Source organism: Schistocerca nitens, chromosome 8 (assembly GCF_023898315.1).
Source record: "Schistocerca nitens isolate TAMUIC-IGC-003100 chromosome 8, iqSchNite1.1, whole genome shotgun sequence".
Taxonomy (NCBI): domain Eukaryota; kingdom Metazoa; phylum Arthropoda; class Insecta; order Orthoptera; family Acrididae; genus Schistocerca; species Schistocerca nitens.
The window spans coordinates 134,884,492-134,905,600 of NC_064621.1; the positions used below are offsets into that span (position 1 = coordinate 134,884,492).

The 21,109-nt window shown below is 43.6% G+C and overlaps 1 protein-coding gene and 1 pseudogene across 3 annotated transcripts in view; both read right to left on the reverse strand.

The window, feature by feature from the left end:
• The window catches only part of LOC126198890 (semaphorin-2A-like), a 1,278,287-nt gene that overhangs the window by 1,246,278 nt on the left and 10,900 nt on the right, over positions 1-21,109 (reverse strand). The gene's annotated exons all lie outside the window — the stretch shown is intronic.
• On the reverse strand, positions 19,546-19,663 carry LOC126199767 (5S ribosomal RNA; annotated as a pseudogene).

The window sequence follows — 21,109 nt, forward strand, 5'->3', positions numbered from 1 at the left end:
TTCTTACAATTGATTAAGGACAAAATGGATCAGTTACACCAGTAGAAAATTTTCAATGGCAGACCTATGCATACGGACTAGTAATATAAATGGTCACACGGTAATGTAAATCAGCGTCTAAAATAATATGTATCGGATAACTATAATTCAGAATTTATAGGTACCGAATAAATAACTAGATAATAAAAAGTCATAGAATGTTTTGTCGTTTGTATAATATCGGGGTTTTAGGGCGTAACAAGCTCGGTCTGGGGCGAAAGATATAAAAGTATAAATACAGGATGCTATATTATCGGATTATTTGGAGTTTCGTGGCTGTGATGTGAGACACAATATGTTTCGTCCACAGTAGTAAAAGTAAGAGGTTGGTTTAGATAAACTTTATTGAAAAATTACCATTTCCAGTTTAGAATTTACGAAACTCATCTTGAGAGGGCGGTTATGTTTTTGCGTTCAAACCACACGGTGCGTTGTCTTATAGATATCTTGCTCTAGGAAATGAATAAATTAATACTTCGAAATGTATGACAGTGATTGCTGCGCTTGCTCTTTGAGGGTGCATTCCCTGCAAAATAAGCAATCTGTGCAAAAATAGAACCATAAAGATAAGTTCCTGCACAAACAAGGTTTTCGTAGCTTAAGGAAAAACAATCCCCTCACAAAACATCATGTATGCAACGTCATTTGCCGAAATTACCTCTCCTACTATATAGGGCACACTGGGAGAAGTTTCTAAACTCGGTTCAAAGAGCATATAGATACCATATGTTTGAACAGTACCTCAAAATCCACCTTTTCAATGAACAGAACTCTCAACACACATGGAATAAAAAGCGTTGAGAGGCACACATCTAGATTGCATCATGCTGAGAAGGGAAGCTTTATGAATCGACTAGAAGAGACAGAAATACATGTAAATAAAAGCAGATCACCACATATCTCCTCAATAAATAGATTGAGATGGTCAGTGCAGTCTTTCTGCAAAATTTCATTCACCTACTTTCCAATTTGAAACATACATAAACACTACTCCCTTTAACAATAACACACGCAGACAGTAACCCAGCATGAAACACTACACGAAAATATAACATCTTGCTTCGTCGTATGTTCATTGAATAGTTAAATTTATTTTAATATTCAAAATGCGTTAATGTAATGTGCACTATCGTAACACTTTTTTTAAAAATTTTTCCATCATTTCTTTTGTTGTTTAAGTATATAATCATTTCTGTAATATTTTCGAACTAACTTGCTTCTTTATTTGCTTATTTTCTTCGTAATCACTTCTTGGTGAGTGTAAATCTCCTGTGATGAATCGTACATACTTTTCTGTTGTCACATCAGTTTATGCACTGTAAGACCTCTGAGAAAGAAATAGATCGGCACTGTTATATTTGTGATATCGCCTTCTTCGTAAAGTGTCTTCCATGTGCAAAAAGAAAAAAACCTTTTTTGCTTGTTGTGGTGATTTACGCTATGTATCAAAAAGTGTATTACATACTCTGCAATACTTTGTGAACACAAGCAGTCAGCATTGCAACTCAACGACGCTTGATTTTCCATGTAAGTGACCTAAAACAGTTCATCCTTAAAGATTTGTTTACATTGTCCTGAATCGTTATTAACTACAGTTACTGTTAGATACAAATAGCGTGCTCCTGACACAGTTTTTTGCTATATGGCACCAGGAATTTTCACCTCACGAATTAGGAAAGAGTCAGAAGCTAATGTAAACAACAAATGTGCACCTAAACGTCAACAGCCGTCTGAAGATAAACCTGTCGTTTCGAAACGGCGGTATTTGTGTGACTAAATAGTATTGTTAGCAGTGGCTGGTTGTGCTTTCTTCTTTGAAATAATCAACACATATCTTCAACATGACTTCCTTCAAATACACTCCTGGAAATTGAAATAAGAACACCGTGAATTCATTGTCCCGGGAAGGGGAAACTTTATTGACACATTCCTGGGGTCAGATACATCACATGATCACACTGACAGAACCACAGGCACATAGACACAGGCAACAGAGCATGCACAATGTCGGCACTAGTACAGTGTATATCCACCTTTCGCAGCAATGCAGGCTGCTATTCTCCCATGGAGACGATCGTAGAGATGCTGGATGTAGTCCTGTGGAACGGCTTGCCATGCCATTTCCACCTGGCGCCTCAGTTGGACCAGCGTTCGTGCTGGACGTGTAGACCGCGTGAGACGACGCTTCATCCAGTCCCAAACATGCTCAATGGGGGACAGATCCGGAGATCTTGCTGGCCAGGGTAGTTGACTTACACCTTCTAGAGCACGTTGGGTGGCACGGGATACATGCGGACGTGCATTGTCCTGTTGGAGCAACAAGTTCCCTTGCCGGTCTAGGAATGGTAGAACGATGGGTTCGATGACGGTTTGGATGTACCGTGCACTATTCAGTGTCCCCTCGACGATCACCAGTGGTGTACGGCCAGTGTAGGAGATCGCTCCCCACACCATGATGCCGGGTGTTGGCCCTGTGTGCCTCGGTCGTATGCAGTCCTGATTGTGGCGCTCACCTGCACGGCGCCAAACACCCATACGACCATCATTGGCACCAAGGCAGAAGCGACTCTCATCGCTGAAGACGACACGTCTCCATTCGTCCCTCCATTCACGCCTGTCACGACACCACTGGAGGCGGGCTGCACGATGTTGGGGCGTGAGCGGAAGACGGCCTAACGGTGTGCGGGACCGTAGCCCAGCTTCATGGAGACGGTTGCGAATGGTCCTCGCCGATACCCCAGGAGCAACAGTGTCCCTAATTTGCTGGGAAGTGGCGGTGCGGTCCCCTACGGCACTGCGTAGGATCCTACGGTCTTGGCGTGCATCCGTGCGTCGCTGCGGTCCGGTCCCAGGTCGACGGGCACGTGCACCTTCCGCCGACCACTGGCGACAACATCGATGTACTGTGGAGACCTCACGCCCCACGTGTTGAGCAATTCGGCGGTACGTCCACCCGGCCTCCCGCATGCCCACTATACGCCCTCGCTCAAAGTCCGTCAACTGCACATACGGTTCACGTCCACGCTGTCGCGGCATGCTACCAGTGTTAAAGACTGCGATGGAGCTCCGTATGCCACGGCAAACTGGCTGACACTGACGGCGGCGGTGCACAAATGCTGCGCAGCTAGCGCCATTCGACGGCCAACACCGCGGTTCCTGGTGTGTCCGCTGTGCCGTGCGTGTGATCATTGCTTGTACAGCCCTCTCGCAGTGTCCGGAGCAAGTATGGTGGGTCTGACACACCGGTGTCAATGTGTTCTTTTTTCCATTTCCAGGAGTGTATATACAGCGTTTCGGGCACCACCTATACAAAATATGTCCTCACTACGTTTTAATGCCGACGTCGCTTTGTTAGTAATAGGCGCCACTGGCATAGGTTGTTCTCTTTCATGACCAGTTTTCTGTTGATCAGACGACACTGCAGTCCTATTTGCTGTAACTGTGATTCTGTTCGGGAACTTGTAAAACTTGTAATTTATCGCCGTTTTTAGTCTTATTAGTAATCACATTATATTTTATAATATGATATGATAAACTGATTAACGCACTACGCACTAACGTGCATTAATCGCGTGCTCTTGTTTCTCATCGCCCACACCAAATTCTCTTCCTTCCGTGGGCGGAGGAAACGATATATGGGAGAATGTATTTACCTGGCATAGCTGTGATTAAGCGAGACAATTTTTATGGCTTGTTTTGTTCCGAACATACTTAATGATGATCATTTTTGTAAATATGAAGCTCAGTTCTTAGCGTCTCAGTACCCTCATGGCGTTCGAAGAGATAGGTGCCAGACTTTTTTTTCCTTCTCTTTGCTTATAGTAACTGAACTACCATCCCCCAAACTTCTTACTTTCTTTTTCAAAGCAAGGCAAAGAAAAGTACATAGGACTTCATGTGAAACTCAGTACCTATAGAAATAGTGGGGGAAAGCGTTCCGTAAATCAGAAACATATTCCATAAATTTAAATCGCGTCTACCACATTCTTAAATGAATACATAAATTCTACTTCACGCAAGTGATGTGTTTTTAAGGAACAGTATCTACCTATTGGCACATTAAATGTTTTATAATAGGAAAGCGACTGGGTAACCAGTATTCTAAAATTCAACTCTGAAAATAAAGCTATGAGTCGGCCAGGGTGGCCGAGCGGTTCTAGGCGCTACCGTCTGGAACCGCGCGACCGCTCCGGTCGCCGGTTCGAATCCGGCCTCGGGCATGGATGTGTGGGATGTCCTTAGGTTAGTTAGGTTTAAGTAGTTCTAAGTTCTAGGGGACTGATGACCTCAGAAGTTAAGTCCCATAGTGCTCAGAGCCAAGCCCAATAAAGCTATGATTTGAAACTCCGCTGCAGAGTGAAAACTCATTTCTTAAAACTAAGATCATTGGGTAAAATGTTAAATGACAAGCAAGTACACGTAGTTAGGAGTACCTTAGGCTCAGTGATAAAAATAGATATATTTTGTCCAAGTTGGGTTCGGGAGTGAAGAGCAGATTGGGTGGCGTCCCGAGGTAAAACCGCTCGCCCTGTAATCTCCGCTCCGTAATCCGACTGACATACGACGGTGTTGTTTTTAAATCTTTTTGTGATATCCACTCCTAACACTCGTTTCATCATCCACTAGAATCGCTAATAGGTGTCGTCCCAGATCTACTTGACGTCGCTTGTCTTCGGTAGCTGTGTAATCTTCGAGAATATGACGAACCGTTAAACCTTTTCCACAGCTGCACAGAGAGGATTCAGCTGTCGTAATTGGAATAAATGAATTTTTTTTTTTTGGTATGTCCATTTGCTTAAAGCAATACCTTCTCCTCTTCAGCTTCGCAGCAAAACCTGCCAGACCTTCGTGGTGCATTTAATGGCCCTTAAATGATTAGACTGAGCACTGTCATGCCATTTGTCTTCCCCTTTCTGCAGGATGTGGCGTCTAACGTGTGTCCTTACGTCACCATGTGAAATATCTAGTCGAACGTACTTGAGCTGGATTTAAATGTTGTCAGGCCGCTGTATGAAATTGTTACTGGCAGCTTAGCTTTCCACTTCAAATTACAAAACCACTGATACTCTCTTAGTACCTTACTCTGCAGAAATTTCGTTTTAAACTGTATTATAAGGAAAGTCACGTGAGAACGAGATAGATCGAAAAAATGTAAGCAGACTGTTTATTATTTCAGAAATAATTAAGACGTCCAGTGCTGTCATGGAAAAAATGTCTGTAGCTGTGTACGAAACCATGATTGTACTCAGGCGTGCACCGCTTCGTCCGAAGAAAACTGACGGCTGCGAATGTCTTTCTTCAGGGCTCCACAAGTATGGAAATATCATTGGGAGAAATCGGAACTGTAGGGGAAGATGTATAAGTCGAAACGGCACCATTGTGTTGCAGGATGAAGCCCGCTCACATGTTGACAAGGTTGTTTCGGTTATGCTGTAGGAGTTTCATTGGGAAGTTCTTACACATCTTCCATGAAGTCCCGATCCCTCCGCTGTGCGATTTCCATATTTTAGGAGCCCTGAAGGAAGACATTCGCGGCCGTCACTTTGCTTCGAACGCAGAGGTGCACCCCTGCGTACTACCATTGTTACTTAGGCAACCGCAAACCTTTTTCTATAATAGCACTGACCGTCTTGTCTCACAGTGGGGGAATGTAATAACAGGGCCGATTTCTTTTAAAATAACGAACAGTTTACTTACGTTTTTACACACTGGACTCGCATTCGGGAGGACGACGGTTCAATCCCGTCTCCAGCCATCCTGGTTTAGGTTTTCCGTGATTTCCCTAAATCGTTTCGGGCAAATGCCGGGATGGTTCCTTTGAAAGGGCACGGCCGATTTCCTTCCCCATCCTTCCCTAACACGAGCTTGCGCTCCGTCTCTAATGACCTCGTTGTCGACGGGACGTTAAACAACACTAACCTAACCTAACTTACGTTTTTACCGATATTAAGCGGTCATACCAAAACCTAGAAACTGATTTACCAATTTCCAACAAAACTGATACATTTATGACATATTTTCTCACTCACACTCCTCACAAACGCCAAGGAAAAGAGTTACCGTTTACTACGTTTTCGCTGTTCATCCAGTAAAACTTTAGCTTTAGACATGGCATTCTGATTTATTACTTCTTTACAACCGACTCTATTCGCAACATTGTTTGCAGAGAGTATCCAATTATAACTGTATAATCATACCACTGTGCGACACTAGTTCAAGACATACGATGCCATAGACGTTTAGACGCGCGAAAAACCAGCTTGTGCTTAAACCAGTGCGCAGTAAAACCTCACCCTCAGCCATGACGTTTTAATTTATTGCTTCTCTACTACTAACTACACTCGCAGCGCACGTTGCAGACAATATTGACATATAGCATTGAATGTACCTGGAAGATTATAACATTGTACGACATAAGGTTCAGGATATATGACGTTCCAAAAACGTTGAGGTGCGTGAAACACATACTTTTGTTTAAAAGTGGAGCGACATTACCCAGACTATGCACATGCTGTGTTTTGTAATGAGGGCACCTAGCAGCTTCCAATAAATTTTAAATATAATTTCAAGCCTTTTCTAACTTTTCCTCGCTTACATGCTTAATGTCAAATATTTAACATACACGTATTTATATGCGCTGAAACATGAACATCGCACTTCTCACGTTTCAGACGTATTTTTAGAATATTGTGAGCAATAATATCGGTGAAATACAGTTTATAAATCTTTTAGAGAGCCTTTATGATTGAAAACTGCTGTTATTTACATAGGCTCCAGTACGCGTGACTCATTTGTATTTACAGCAATAATTGGCAATCAGTAGTATCGTTTATATTGTTTCTATTGAGTAACCCGAGGCATTATCTTTGTCCCACCTAAATTGATATTTGAGAACAATATAAGTGTGGAAATATTTAATTTGGGGGTGTTTTGTGGCTTACATCAACAGTAGGTCCAATTAGTTACATTCATTCTATTTGCCTGGTTAGGGCAGTATTTTTTTAGCTAACACATGTTATTCTGCAGCTGCAGTCCTGGTCAGGTTAGTTTTTGCGAAACTGAATTATTATGCTTAACGTTTTAAAATGTCAACTGTTCTTAGACATGGAAATTTAGCACTAAAGTACTCACTCTAGAACTTTGGGTAATAGTTTGGTGAATATCTGCATATGTGGAAACTAACTTGCACTTTCTTTTACACTGCGAACTTTTTTTTTCTTGCAATATGATATCACATTAATTGATTTAAGTTCTGCACCGTTTCTCAAGTATCAATCTCAATCGCAATTTTCACACCGCTGATGTAGTTTTCAGACATTAGAAATTTTCGAACACGGTAGATGTGGAAAATAATTAGTTTGTGACTCTTTTGCGTCTTTTTAAGAGATTAGCAATCTGTTGGTTGCAGAACGAAATCGTGGTATATAGATCAACCTTCCCTTGATTTTACAGTGCAGCCATCTGCTTGGGGCGTTAAGCACTCGTTTTCTACAGTGCAGTCATCCGCTGAAGACAGGAGCAAGCATGATACGAAAGAGGACTTTTATTTGCGTTTTCATAATATGTGTGATGATATTCTAGGTAAAACACATTTTCAACAAATAATAATTCCTAATTTGTTATTTATATTTTATACGGAAATGTTAATTTTTAATTATGTAGAGAAATATCCTGGTCACTCATTCCAGTATTCCAAGACAAATGACTTATAGCTTTTACACATGAAAGTCACTAATGTGAATGGTGAGCCAGCCCTTAGACGAATTTGGAACTCAACACTGCAATTTGTACAGAAACGAGATGGCAGTTATAAGAGTCGAGGGGCATGAAAGGGAAGCAGTGGTTGGGAAGGGAGTGAGACAGGGTTGTAGCCTCTCCCCGATGTTATTCAATCTGTATATTGAGCAAGCAATAAAGGAAACAAAAGAAAAATTCGAAGTAGGTATTAAAATCCATGGAGAAGAAATAAAAACCTTGATTGTAATTCTATCAGCGACAGCAAAGGACTTGGAAAAGCAGTTGAACGGAATGGACAGTGTCTTGAAAGGAGGATATACGATGAACATCGACAAAAGCAAAACGAGGATAATGGAATGTAGTCGAATTAAGTCGGGTACGCTGAGGGAATTAGATTAGGAAATGAGACACTTAAAGTAGTAAAGGAGTTTTGCTATCCTGGGAGCAAAATAACTGATGATGGTCGAAGTAGAGAGGATATAAAAATGTCGACTGGCAATGTCAAGGAAAGCGTTTCTGAAGAATAGAAATTTGATAACATCGAGTATAAATTTACGTGTCAGGAAGTCGTTTCTGAAAGTATTTGTATGGAGTGTAGCCATGTATGGAAGTGAAACATGGACGATAAATAGTTTGGACAAGAAGAGAATAGAAGCTTTCGAAATGTGGTGTTACAGAAGAATGCTGAAGATTAGATGGGTAGATCACAAAAATAATGATGAAGTATTGAATAGAATTGCGGTGAAGAGGAGTTTGTGGCACAACTTGACAAAAAGAAGGGACCGGTTAGTAGGACATGTTCTGAGGCATCAAGAGAACACAAATTTAGCATTGGAGGGCAGCGTGGAGGGTAAAAATCGTAGAGGGAGACCAAGAGATGAATACACTAAGCAGATTCAGAAGGATGTAAGTTGCAGTAAGTAGTGGGAGATGAAGAAGCTTGCACAGGATATGGTAGCATGGAGAGCTGCATCAAAGCAGTCTCAGGACTGAACACCACAACACCAACAACAACTGCAAACATTGTTGACAAAATATTCGGCAATGCAGATACTTTCTCGTATTTGGCCACTGAGCAGGGGTGTGGGGCATGGGAGTCTGCCACTGCACTCCCTCTCCATGACCTGTGCATACGGGCGATTGCGATTATTCTGATGTCAAATTTCCCAGAATGGCCCTGGAGATAAAATTGTGGTATAAAGATATAACTTTCATCGATTTTAGAGTGCAGACGCGTGTAGCTGTTTTATGGATGGGAATTCGATTATTTAAAGAGCTGGGGGTTTGCTGGTTCGTAATGACTGCGCCAGACCAGTGACAATCTTACGCTACAGAAAATTCCAGACACAGCCGCGCCGGATGAAGACGTACGAGCCTGAAGTAGCCCCTACTGGCGGCTGGGATTATGATGTCAGCTGTCTGACGGCAGAGTGGCGGTGAAAGCCGCGGTCGGCGAGTTCGGCGTCTGTGTGGCGGTAGCTGCGGGCGCCGGTCGCAAGGTGCCGCCTCGGCAACCGACATTCCTGGCCGCCTCGTCACGGTGGGGCCCGGGTCCACAGGCACCTGCCGCTTCCCCGAGCTGCCGCCGCTCCTGCTGCGCCTCAGCCCACGCACCACTCCTCCAGTGGCTATATACGCGTGCAGCACGGCAGCAAAAACCGCAATCTCTTACCGTTTGCATGCGTTAGGCACTGTGTGCGCACATTTGCCACGCCGGACATTTGCCACGATTGTACCTGCTCCGTAGGGTTGGGTCCCTTGTCTCCCCCTCCTCCTCCTCATCGCTGTCACGCAGTAAAGGTACAGTAGAGTCTCGGTAGTTCGAGGTGAACTGGACCGGAACCACCTCGAACTATCGAAAACTCGGACTATCGAAATTTAAATGGGAAAAAGAAATATTATGATATTGTAAACATCTGGTGAGCAAGATGTATGAGACAGGCGAAATACCATCAGACTTCAAGAAGAATATAATAATTCCAATCCCAAAGAAAGCAGGTGTTGACAGATGTGAAAATTACCGAACTATCAGTTTAATAAGTCACAGCTGCAAAATACTAACGCGAATTCTTTACAGACGAATGGAAAAAGTGGTAGAAGCGGACCTCGGGGAAGATCAGTTTGGATTCCGTAGAAATGTTGGAACACGTGAGGCAATACTAACCTTACGACTTATCTTAGAAGAAAGATTAAGAAAAGGCAAACCTACGTTTCTATCATTTGTAGACTTAGAGAAAGCTTTTGACAATGTTAACTTCAAATTCTGAAGGTGGCAGGGGTAAAATACAGGGAGCGAAAGGCTATTTACAATTTGTACAGAAACCAGATGGCAGTTATAAGAGTCGAGGGGCATGAAAGGGAAGCAGTGGTTGGGAAAGGAGTGAGACAGGGTTGCAGCCTCTCCCCGATGTTATTCAATCTGTATATTAAGCAAGCAGTGAAGGAAACAAAAGAAAAATTCGGAGTAGGTATTAAAATTCATGGAGAAGAAGTAAAAACTTTGAGGTTCGCCGATGACATTGTGATTCTGTCAGAGACAGCAAAGGACTTGGATGAGCAGTTGAACGGAATGGACAGTGTCTTGAAAGGAGGATATAAAATGAACATCAACAAAAGCAAAACGAGGATAATGGAATGTAGTCAAATTAAGTCGGGTGATGCTGAGGGAATTAGATTAGGAAATGACACACTTAAAGTAGTAAAGGAGTTTTGCTATTTAGGGAGTAAAATAACTGATGATGGTCGAATTAGAGAGGATTTAAAATGTAGACTGGCAATGGCAAGGAAAGCGTTTCTGAAGAAGAGAAATTTGTTAACATCGAGTATAGACTTAAGTGTCAGGAAGTCATTTCTGAAAGTATTTGTATGGATTGTAGCCACGTATGGAAGTGAAACATGGACGATAACTAGTTTGGACAAAAAGAGAATAGAAGCTTTCGAAATGTGGTGCTACAGAAGAATGCTGAAGATAAGTTGGGTAGATCACGTAACTAATGAGGAGGTATTGAATAGGATTGGGGAGAAGAGAAGTTTGTGGCACAACTTAACTAGAAGAAGGGATCGGTTGGTAGGACATGTTTTGAGGCATCAAGGGATCACAAATTTAGCATTGGAGGGCACCGTGGAGGCTAAAAATCGTAGAGGGAGACCAAGAGATGAATACACTAAGCAGATTCAGAAGGATGTAGGTTGCATAGTTACTTGGAGATGAAGAAGCTTGCACAGGATATAGTAGCATGGAGAGCTGCATCAAACCAGTCTCAGGACTGAAGACCACAACAACAACAAGTAATACAGGTCAAAATATGAAATTAAAATAAAAGTATTTACACATGCATTTACATAGGCAGAATAACTATAATTATTTATTTAGATAAGTAATAGTGAAGTGTCTTTTGTTTGGCGAATCTGCAACGTTTCCTCGCGGCAATGTCACGCCACCGTCTCTGGAGCCGTAGGTCAGTTGGTGTCGCCTCAGGCTGTTGTTCCACGTGGCATATGGCGGCCTCGAGAGCAGCGTAGCCACCGGTGTGACTCATCATCGGTGCAGCCTCTGCCTCGTCATCCTCGTCACTCTCACACTACGGTGGAATGTCAACCATGTCAATTATAGATGAGTCTGTCACTTCCAACTGTTCGTCCGAATTTAACCACTCGCCTACTTCCACCTCTTCTGCGTCTTCACACCCCGACAATCTTCTGATTAAATTACACAATGGTTGATCGTCCTCATCTGCTAAATCTTCAGTTTCTGTGTCTGGCATACTTTCCTGTAGAATTTTCCTCCATCACTTAGAAATTGTGTCTGACTTTATTTCGCTCCAAGATTCGCTAATTCAGTACACGACGCCCTTCAAAGTCACTTTCTTCAAAGCTCCTACAGTGCTTTCGTTGTCTTCGGAATGCAGGACTGACTGTAGCAATCGCCGTCGATACTTTCTTTTTAGACATTCCAGAACGCCCTGATCCATGGGCTGAATGAGACAACGTTTGGTGGGAAAAACAGGGCGCGGATACCGTCGCACTGCATTTCTCCTGCACTTGGATGTGAGGACGCATTGTCCATGAGCAAAATTGCTTTGCACGGCAGTCCCCTTTCTTTCAAAAAATTCTTGCAGTCAGGTACAATGCCCATACTAAGTGACAGGAACTATCTGCTTCAATGTCGCTTGTGAACTCAAACACACATTACATTATTTTTCCCGTTGTGCTTCTTGTTTCTGTTCTAGTGCAGGTCATTACAATTACGGCTTTTCCCTCCAAAATCTACGATGCTTTCTCTGTGACCCTGTAGGTACCAGAGCTAAACAATGTAGAACAACGTACGTTACAACCATAGCATTCCTTATTACTTCATTTCCTTATTTCTAACATTTTAAAACTGCATGTCGACTTCAGATGACATGTCAATCATAGATGTTCTTATCTCTATTTAGTGAACGTATTTTCAGTCATGATTTGAACTCCGTCCCGCTACACTTTATTAACTAATATTTCGTCCCTAGGGATATCGGATTTTATAGAGTAAATTAATGGGGAGTAGGTCGTTCTTCTTCTCAAACATTCCCATTTCTTCTTTCCTTATTGTCTTTCAGGCATGCAGTTGTAGTAATTAAAGTAGGCACAAATGCAGTGATCAAAAAGAAATGATTGGCGTACATTCGCATTCTCTAAACATCGTTCCTTTCTTGTTGCCGCCCTGCCGATGGACTCTTTCTATCGCAATCAGTAAGCGTGAAAGGAAGCTACGGTACAGACAGAGGGATCTCTATTTATATTTGGCAGAACTAATTACATACTGACATAATCGTCGGTATTGCTATCGTTTCCCAAAAGTTATAAATATTTCGATTTCGGAAAAGAAGCTCTGTATTTCGCCAAGATGTCGAAGAAGGAGGTCCCTTAAGTACTGGTTGTATCGAGTAGATGTGGAGACGTCGGTTTGAAAGCTGGCAGAGGTAGTGCGGGGAAGGGCGTCCGTTACCTGAGGGGTCGCTACTCCAGCTACCTGGCGAAGGGGCAAGTGTGGAAAATGTCCGGCGTGGCAAATGTCCGGCATTCTTTAGGCCTAAGGGAACCCGGCAACCGTGCAAACAAAACAATTCAATGGTATCTTTCCGGCATTGGGTCACAGAAATGTTGAACTCACCAGACAAAATAAACACATCGACCAAAAAAATTAGTCTCTCCTAGAGAAGTCATTACAAGCATGATATAATACAGTGTAATTCCACCCCTGGACTTGATAAACGTCTGGATTCGGTTAGGAAAGAGAGGCTTTTTCGTTGCGACGGAATCTTCTAACGAAATTCCAATCACCAACTTTCTCCTCCGAATCCGAAGATATTTTGTTGACTCCGACCTACATAGGGAGGAATTATCACCACGATAAAATAACGGAAATCAGAGCTCGTACGGAAAAGTATAGGTGTTCATTCTCCCCGCGCGCTATACGGGATTGGAATAATAGAGAATTGTGAAGGTGGTTCAATGAACCATCTGCCACGCACTTGAATGTGATTTTTTTAAAAATTCTTTATTAATCATTATAATTATACAAGTTAAACTACTACCTAAATACATTAGTAGGTCATAGTTCCAACTATTAACAATTGACAATTCTGCAGCTTTAATTTCTAACACTACAGGTTAATACAACAATTACTACACCACTACGGGGACTAATCAACTGTTATTTATTATAAATGTTGAAACTTCCTGGCAGATTAAAACTGTGTGCCCGACCGAGACTCGAACTCGGGACCTTTGCCTTTCGCGGGCAAGTGCTTTTACAACTGAGCTACCGAAGCACGACTCACGCCCGGTCCTCACAGCTGTGGCTAAGCCGTGTCTACGCAATGTCCTTTCTTTCAGGAGTGCTAGTTCTGCAAGATTCGCAGGAGAGCTTCTGTAAAGTTTGGAAGGTAGGAGACGAGATACTGGCAGAACTAAAGCTGTGAGGACCGGGCCTGAGTCGTGCTTTGGTAGCTCAGTTGGTAGAGCACTTGCCCGCGAAAGGCAAAGGTCCCGTGTTCGAGTCTCGGTCGGGCACACAGTTTTAATCTGCCAGGTAGTTTCATATCAGCGCACACTCCGCTACAGAGTGAAAATCTCATTCTGGATTATAAATGTTGTTTATGACGATTTAATTATATCTTCCTTTACAACTGTTAGACTAGGGTACTACTTTTGGTATGTTACTGTGATTACGCTACCTGCAGCGTTACAGGTGTGCCAGTAGAAACAAACCTAATTTTGCTGGCCTTTCCCACCGAGCTACCCCCAGTGAGAGTACCCCTGGCACTGGGCTGGCCGACGAGTTTTTCGCTGCAGTTCTATACTAGTCTTTATTCCTATTTCTAATCCTACAACTAATCTATCTCTATCTCTACTGTCGTGATCGGTGCGTTGTCAAATCCGGTGATGATGTACTACCTCCGCCCCCCCCCCTCCCCTTACCTAGTCCTAAAACATGGCGGATTCCAGCCGTGAGGCGGCTGGCGAAGTCCATGTCCCGGCGGAACAGGGAAGGTGTACAGAGTCTGGTGTTTATTCTTTAATTGTTTATTAAGTATTCTCTGAGGACTTTACTTGAAATCGCATCTGATAGTTTGTTCAAGACATGAAATGTGTCCTATTGCCTGAGCAGGTGGTGCGTGTCGCTGTTGGGTAATTGTTCTCTAAATTGTTGAGCAACATCATCGAAGAGGGGGCACTCATACAGCACATGGCCTTGAGTGCCCTGCACTGCTCCACAGTCACACGTTGGTGTAGCCTGCTTCCCAAACCGACACAGATATGTCGGGTAGGGTCCATGTCTAGTAAGGGAGCAGGTCTCTAGTTCGTTTGATGTGTGTGAGCTTTAAGCATTCCTCTATGTTTGGAAGCAGCTCGTGAGTTCTACGCCCTGTCTCATCATTATACCAAAGATCCTCCTATAATTCAATCCCCCTTCTTTTAATGCTTGATTTACTTTTATTATTATTTATTTTTTGAATGTGATTTGCAGAGTATCCATGTAGTTGTAGATGTAGATGGAAGCGAGTCGATAAGGTTGTGCAGGTACGTCGCGTACAGGTTAAGTGACTCGCTGTACATTTGATCGCGTAAATTCATGAAACTGCGAGGATCCTGATTTCGGCGATTCACCCGCCGTTCCAAAATGTCCCACAGATTTTTATGCAGTTCGCTTGAGGTCATTTTGCAGGCCAGTCGATATCTACTAGAGTGGTGGCGGAGTGTTCAGTTGCATATTCTTCCAGCCCTATGAAATTGCTGTTCTCGTCTTTACGTATGTTTGTGGGCAATGGCTTCTTGAGAGGTGGCCAAATGCTCATTTCATGCTGTTTCAATGCTCTCACGTTAACAGGTGGAAATGGACTTTCATTCGTTGCATGCACCAATTCCTGTCGGATTTCGAAGCGATTTTGATTTACAAGTGAAACGCGTCTCCAGTTCCTCTCAGTCAGGATCATCTTCCGACTACAATTCTCACGCCGTGTTTCGTGGCCACGTGTGTTACACGACTGCTTGTAGACACGTTGTACAATCCACCTCGAAACACTTACGTCACACAATGCACGGCGAAACATGATTTCCCCTTCTTGCCACTCTGTCACGTCTTTACATTTACCCGTGTCACGCAGAGGAGTGCGTTTTCTGTGGAGCGCGTGACTCTGTCTCTGCACCACCTGTAAAGGCTTAACGATTCAGCTGTACGTGCGCACTGGGGTTACTAACTTTTTGTTCGGTGAGCTTAGTAGTCACAATGGAGCGTTGAAGATGGTGCGAAACTAGTGCCTGCGGTCATGATATCCTCCACCAGTGACGTGTCGTGGCAGCGAAGTTGTGTGTATATAATAGTGTGAAATAGGCGCAGTATGACGCGTCCACGCGATAGAATGGCGGAGTGGCTGAACGGAGCAATCGTGCTTGGGCGTGTCCATTATCACACCGCGGGTTAAGTCATCCGATTTGTTGGTGTATAAATGCAGAACGTCCGAAAACGGTGGCTGTAAAGATATTCTACCGGACGGCCTTGTAAATGAGAGCCGTTTCACGTACGATGGGAAATCCTGTTGCCAGTGACTCCAGGTCCGCCTCAACCAGTTCTGGACGACCATTGTGAAGGGGGCAGCATAGAATGGACAGTTAGAGTCAGGTACCTCAGAAAAGGCCATTGCTCGCAGCGACACATGAAGATGCATGTCTTCGATGTGCCACATAAGACATAACCTGAGCAGTAGCTGACTGGAGAACTGTGTTCTAATGATAAAATTCAAATGGTTCAAATGGCTCTGAGCAAAAAAAATTGGTTCCAATGGCTCTGAGCCCTATGGCACTTGACTTCTAAGGTCATCAGTCCCCTAGATCAGAACTACTTAAACCTAACTAACCTAAGGACATCACACACATCCATGCCCGAGGCAGGATTCGAACCTGCGACCGTAGCGGTAGCATGGCTCCACTGTAGCGCCTAGAACCGCTCGGCCACCCCGGCCAGCTTCTAATGATACACGGCGTCGAAAATGCCAGTGGCCCAGTGATGTGTTTACAATGCGGAAAAGCACACCACTTTAGATCGCTGAAGATGGTGTAAACCCGTACCAGGAGGTCATAGTACCCTTCACCACAGAAGTAAATCGTGTCAGTCGCTCGCATCGAGTCAGCGCAGCAAGGTGGATCTAGGTGGAGACGTGACCAAATGGTAGCATGGATCTGTCGTGTTTGGACGTACCGACATCACGTCACAAGTGAACATTTGTTGTGGTACCAATGCTGACCATACAACGCGACTGCAAGGAAGGGTTAACCGCTCGCAGCCATGTAAAGAGACTTAGGACCACGATCGTAAAGCTTTCCTATTCGTCAGGGACCAGACACGATTGTCATGCTTTGTCAACAATAGGTTCCCAACTGAGCAAGTTCTGCTGCTGTGAGCAAATCCAGTTCCTTCTCGACCAATTCCCGAGAGAACGCAGAGGGAACTGCATGTAGTGGACTCATAGAGTCGAGAACTTCGCAAAATACCGTTTCTAACAGAGGCACGTAAAGATGCACGTCTTGAAAGAGCCAAAAGGCATACAAACTGGACATTAACTGAATGAAGGCGCGTAAACTGGTCCGGAGAGTCGCGATTTGGTCTCATTTCAAATTTTTCAAGGCTTGGAATATACTGACGGCACAGTAAGTCGATACATGCGACATGTGTGGACGGTGTAGATCAAACTAAAGGTGGTTCTCTCATGTTTTGTGGTCTTTTTCGAACTATGGTTTCAGCTCATTCATTCAGATCACTGTGAACATGGACCAGGATGTAACGGGAGGCTTCCAGAGCTATTAAAATTACAATTGTGAAAAACTTCTGGTTCGGTCACTATTGCAAATGGCCTTCCTCAGGGTGTTTTTGCTACAAATGTTACCAATGCGATCACATACCCAGAAGATTTTTACCATCGATGAAACAAGATGTTTATTTCAGCGCTGTATGGGGCCAACTCACACTCTTTCTTCTACATCTTCAATGTGAGTGTGGTGTGAATCCCCCCCCTCCGAAGATGACAACAACCGTGTCCAGAGAGATGGTTTGGTAATATATCCTATCGCACATCGAATCGCTGGCTAAATGACCTGGCTTTACCTCCATGCAAAATGTCTAGGACTATTTGGAACAGCGAGTGAAACGCAGGAATCGACATCCCTGCAGTTTGGTGCCTCTACGGTTTCTTTGTCTGGATATGGCCTACGGCAAGAAACCTGTACTCTCTCTTCCACGCCGAACTGAGCCTGTTATCAAGAGCCGGCCGCCGTGGCCAAGCGGTTCTAGGCGCTTCAGTTCGGAACCGCGCGACCGCTACGGTCGCAGGTTCGAATCCTGCCTCGGGCATGGATGTGTGTGATGTCTTTAGGTTAGTTAGGTTTAAGTAGTTCTAAGTTCTAGGGGACTGATGACCTCAGATGTTAAGTCCCATAGTGCTCAGAGCCATTTGAACCATTTTGTTATCAAGACTCGAGACACGCTGTCATCTGGAAGTGCGGATGACTGTTTCTCAGATGCGGTAACTGTTACCGGTTTCTTCCTCTGTTTAAGTTACCAATTGCAGGCCGGCCTTTGTCAAGAGAGAGAACTTGTGCCGGGTTCTGCTGCGACAAGGATACCAGGTGCAGCAGAGCGTGAAAATGAAATTGCTCGGTAACTGGGGACGTACGACTCATATGGGAAAAACGTCTAAAATGCACGCAGATTCATCGCTTAATTCTGGCGGTATACGGACCAAATGCAATGTCGCGTCCAATCCTAGAGAAATATTGCCAGAAATTTCACCAAAGCCGCACAGTCGTGGGCGGTGGGTGACCGCAGACGGCGACGGCCGTGGAATCGAGGAAGTGGTTTATAACAATCGCAGAGTGACTATCCGTACATTGGTCAGCAGAGGCGCATCTCTGAAGACAGCGTTCATCCCATCGTCCAAGATTATCTGCAATAGTGGAAACTCTGCTCGGGCAAAGACTCAAGGTTTATCGCTTCTCTGGATTTCCTTGAGCGTTGCTCCGTGAAAGGTGATGATTTCGTAAGCCACATTATTACAGACGATGCGGCGTTGGCTATTTCCCACCTGCAACAAAGAGAGCGTCAGAAGAACGATGACACATCTCGCACCGCGGAAGAAATGCGAAGTTGCGCCATCAGCAGGGAAGGTCATTACTGAAGAAGTTGTCCACAGAGAGTTTATGTGGTGCACAACCATAATTTGTATTGTGCAACACTAACTTGCTCCGCAACGCCATAAAGAACAAGCATGGAAAATTAAGTAAAGGCTTTACTGTCCTGCACGACAGTGCAGCACCCCATACTGAAGACACAAACAAGCTTCACTTCAACGTTTTCGATGGCGGTTTTGGAAGCATCTGCCACACAGTTCAGATCTTGAACAATGTGATTTTCATCTCTCTGGCAAACTGAAAGAACATCCGGGGGGAAAGAGATTTTCCAAGCTTAGGACGTTCACCCAGCGCATCTCGAATGGCCCCCTGACCACGGAGCTGATTTTTGTCGTCGAAGAACAGAACGATTGATAGTACGTTCAGACCACTGTTTACAAAATCCTGTCTTGAAAAATACTGTGTCCGTATCACTCTGAAGTGTCAGGTCACATCTGATAAAAGTTATGTTATCTGCCAGAATAATGTGTAACAGTTTATGAAGCCCACTCGACTTCCTCTACACCACTGTGGTTCATTGTAAACTAATACCATACACACACTGTATATAATTTTTGAATGCAGGTCTCTCCTCACATCCTGTTGGTCCAAAAAATTTAACTTTTCTGTCAGATGAAATCAACACACGTTTTATTTATTTATTTTTTTTTTTTTTGCCGTTGACACTGGGGTGGGGGCAGGTGCAGAGGAAAGACGCATAAATTCCCCTCAGTGCCTTCGTCGCTGTCTTGTTTTTGGGGTGAAGTAGTTTAGCTACGTCCAATACACGGTGTAATCTAAGGACTACACCAAATTGTTTCTCTTTAAAAAGTTCCAAAAAACTAAAACTAAAAACTAAAGTCCTCCCGAACAGGCCATGAAGGCCCAACGGTACTGACCGGCCACCGTGTCATCCTCAACTCATAGGCGTCACGGGATGCGGATATGGAGGGGCTTGGGGTCAGCACACCGCTCTCCCGGCCGTATGTTAGTTTCCGAGACCGGAGCCGCTACTTCTCAATCAAGTAGCTCCTCAGTTGGCCTCACAAGGGATGAATGCACCCCGCTTGCCTACAGCGCTCGGCAGTCCGGATGGTCACCCATCCAAGTGCTAGTCAAGCCCAAAAGTGCTTAACTTCGGTGATCTGACGGGAACCCGTGTTGCCACTGCGGCAAGGCCGTTGGCAAAAAGTTCCAAAATATGTTCGCTCTCGCAGTTGCTTTTGTCAGTATTCAATAAATGCTACACTCACGAAGCGGGCCAGAGACGGGAGGCACACTCCAAATGTTGAAAAGTCGCTGGCTTACTCTTGGTCACACACAAAACAGATATCCAAACATGCATGAAACCCCTATACCCTGCCTTGTACCCACCGTTTCAGAAATAACTTTTGTAAGCCAAATGGAAATCCTCTCTCAAATATTCCGAAATCGGATTCTATCTGTCTCACTACCAGCCCGTCCGCTAGATGGCTTGAAGGAACTAGGCGCATTAATGAATCGGATGTCGTACGTTCCTCTCAGCACTTCGGGGACTGAAAAGTTTAAAGTTGTACCACAGCTCGACTGTCTTCTTCGCCAGGGGAATGAAGGACACAACAATGAAGCATCATAGTTAAATCCGAGCACAAATTTAAGGGCACGTTGATTTATTAGGCTGTTAGTGGCGGCACCTAATTAGTAAGTCTTGTCATCGTCGATCGTCCATGTTATGTTTCCGACACTCTCATCTGTTGTTGCAGTTTTGAACAATTCTTCACGTGGGTCATCTTCAAGAGAAGCGCAGCCTCGTTTTGATTCAGTTACGCATTTAATAATTACTGAAATTTACTCCTTATGGCCCTTCAACAAGTTTGGCTGTATTGCCATTAGCGGTAAGTTTCCAAAACAAAGGGTTTTTCAGGCAGCATTGCATTCCATGAGAAGAATGATTTAAAAATTCGCTATTAATAACGGCATTCTGCAGATCACATTGACACAGTGTTGCGTAATGTTTACCAACATAAAAAAAAACTGATGTTAGGGGCATGTCTATGCTAGCTCACGAATGCCATTGATTAGAAAAACTCTAAAGTAAAACATAATATTATTTTATATATGGCTATAATTTTCAGCAACTGTAGTATATAATTTTCAGAATAAAATTCAGTCGTCAGTTACAAACTTATTTCTATAGGCGTAATAAAAATATATTTGCAACTGACGACTGAATTTTATTCTGAAAAATAAAATGTAACAGTAATCCTACAGTAAGTAGTCGTTTGTTAACATTGGTAGAAAACTATAAAGTTAAACCAACGACGTTAGTGGTGAATCAGTTTCGATATTTGCGTAATGTATAATAGGGTCTGCTTCTTACTTGCTGCAATACCATTTAATTACTGATTGTGGTCCATTTGTCTTCATTCCACAGTATTGTCGCAGTGATGGTGCTGTGTTATTACAGACGAATACTCTCTTTTTCCGCATAAGCATTCTGGACACACTAGTCTTTGCTCGTAATCTTGTTACACTTGCGAATCGATACAAACATTTGGTGAACGTTTATCTTTTATTTCTGTGTCATTCAACTGTATCGTACTTACAATATCACTGAAAATGCAAATTGTGAATGTTATGCAGTTTTTGTTAG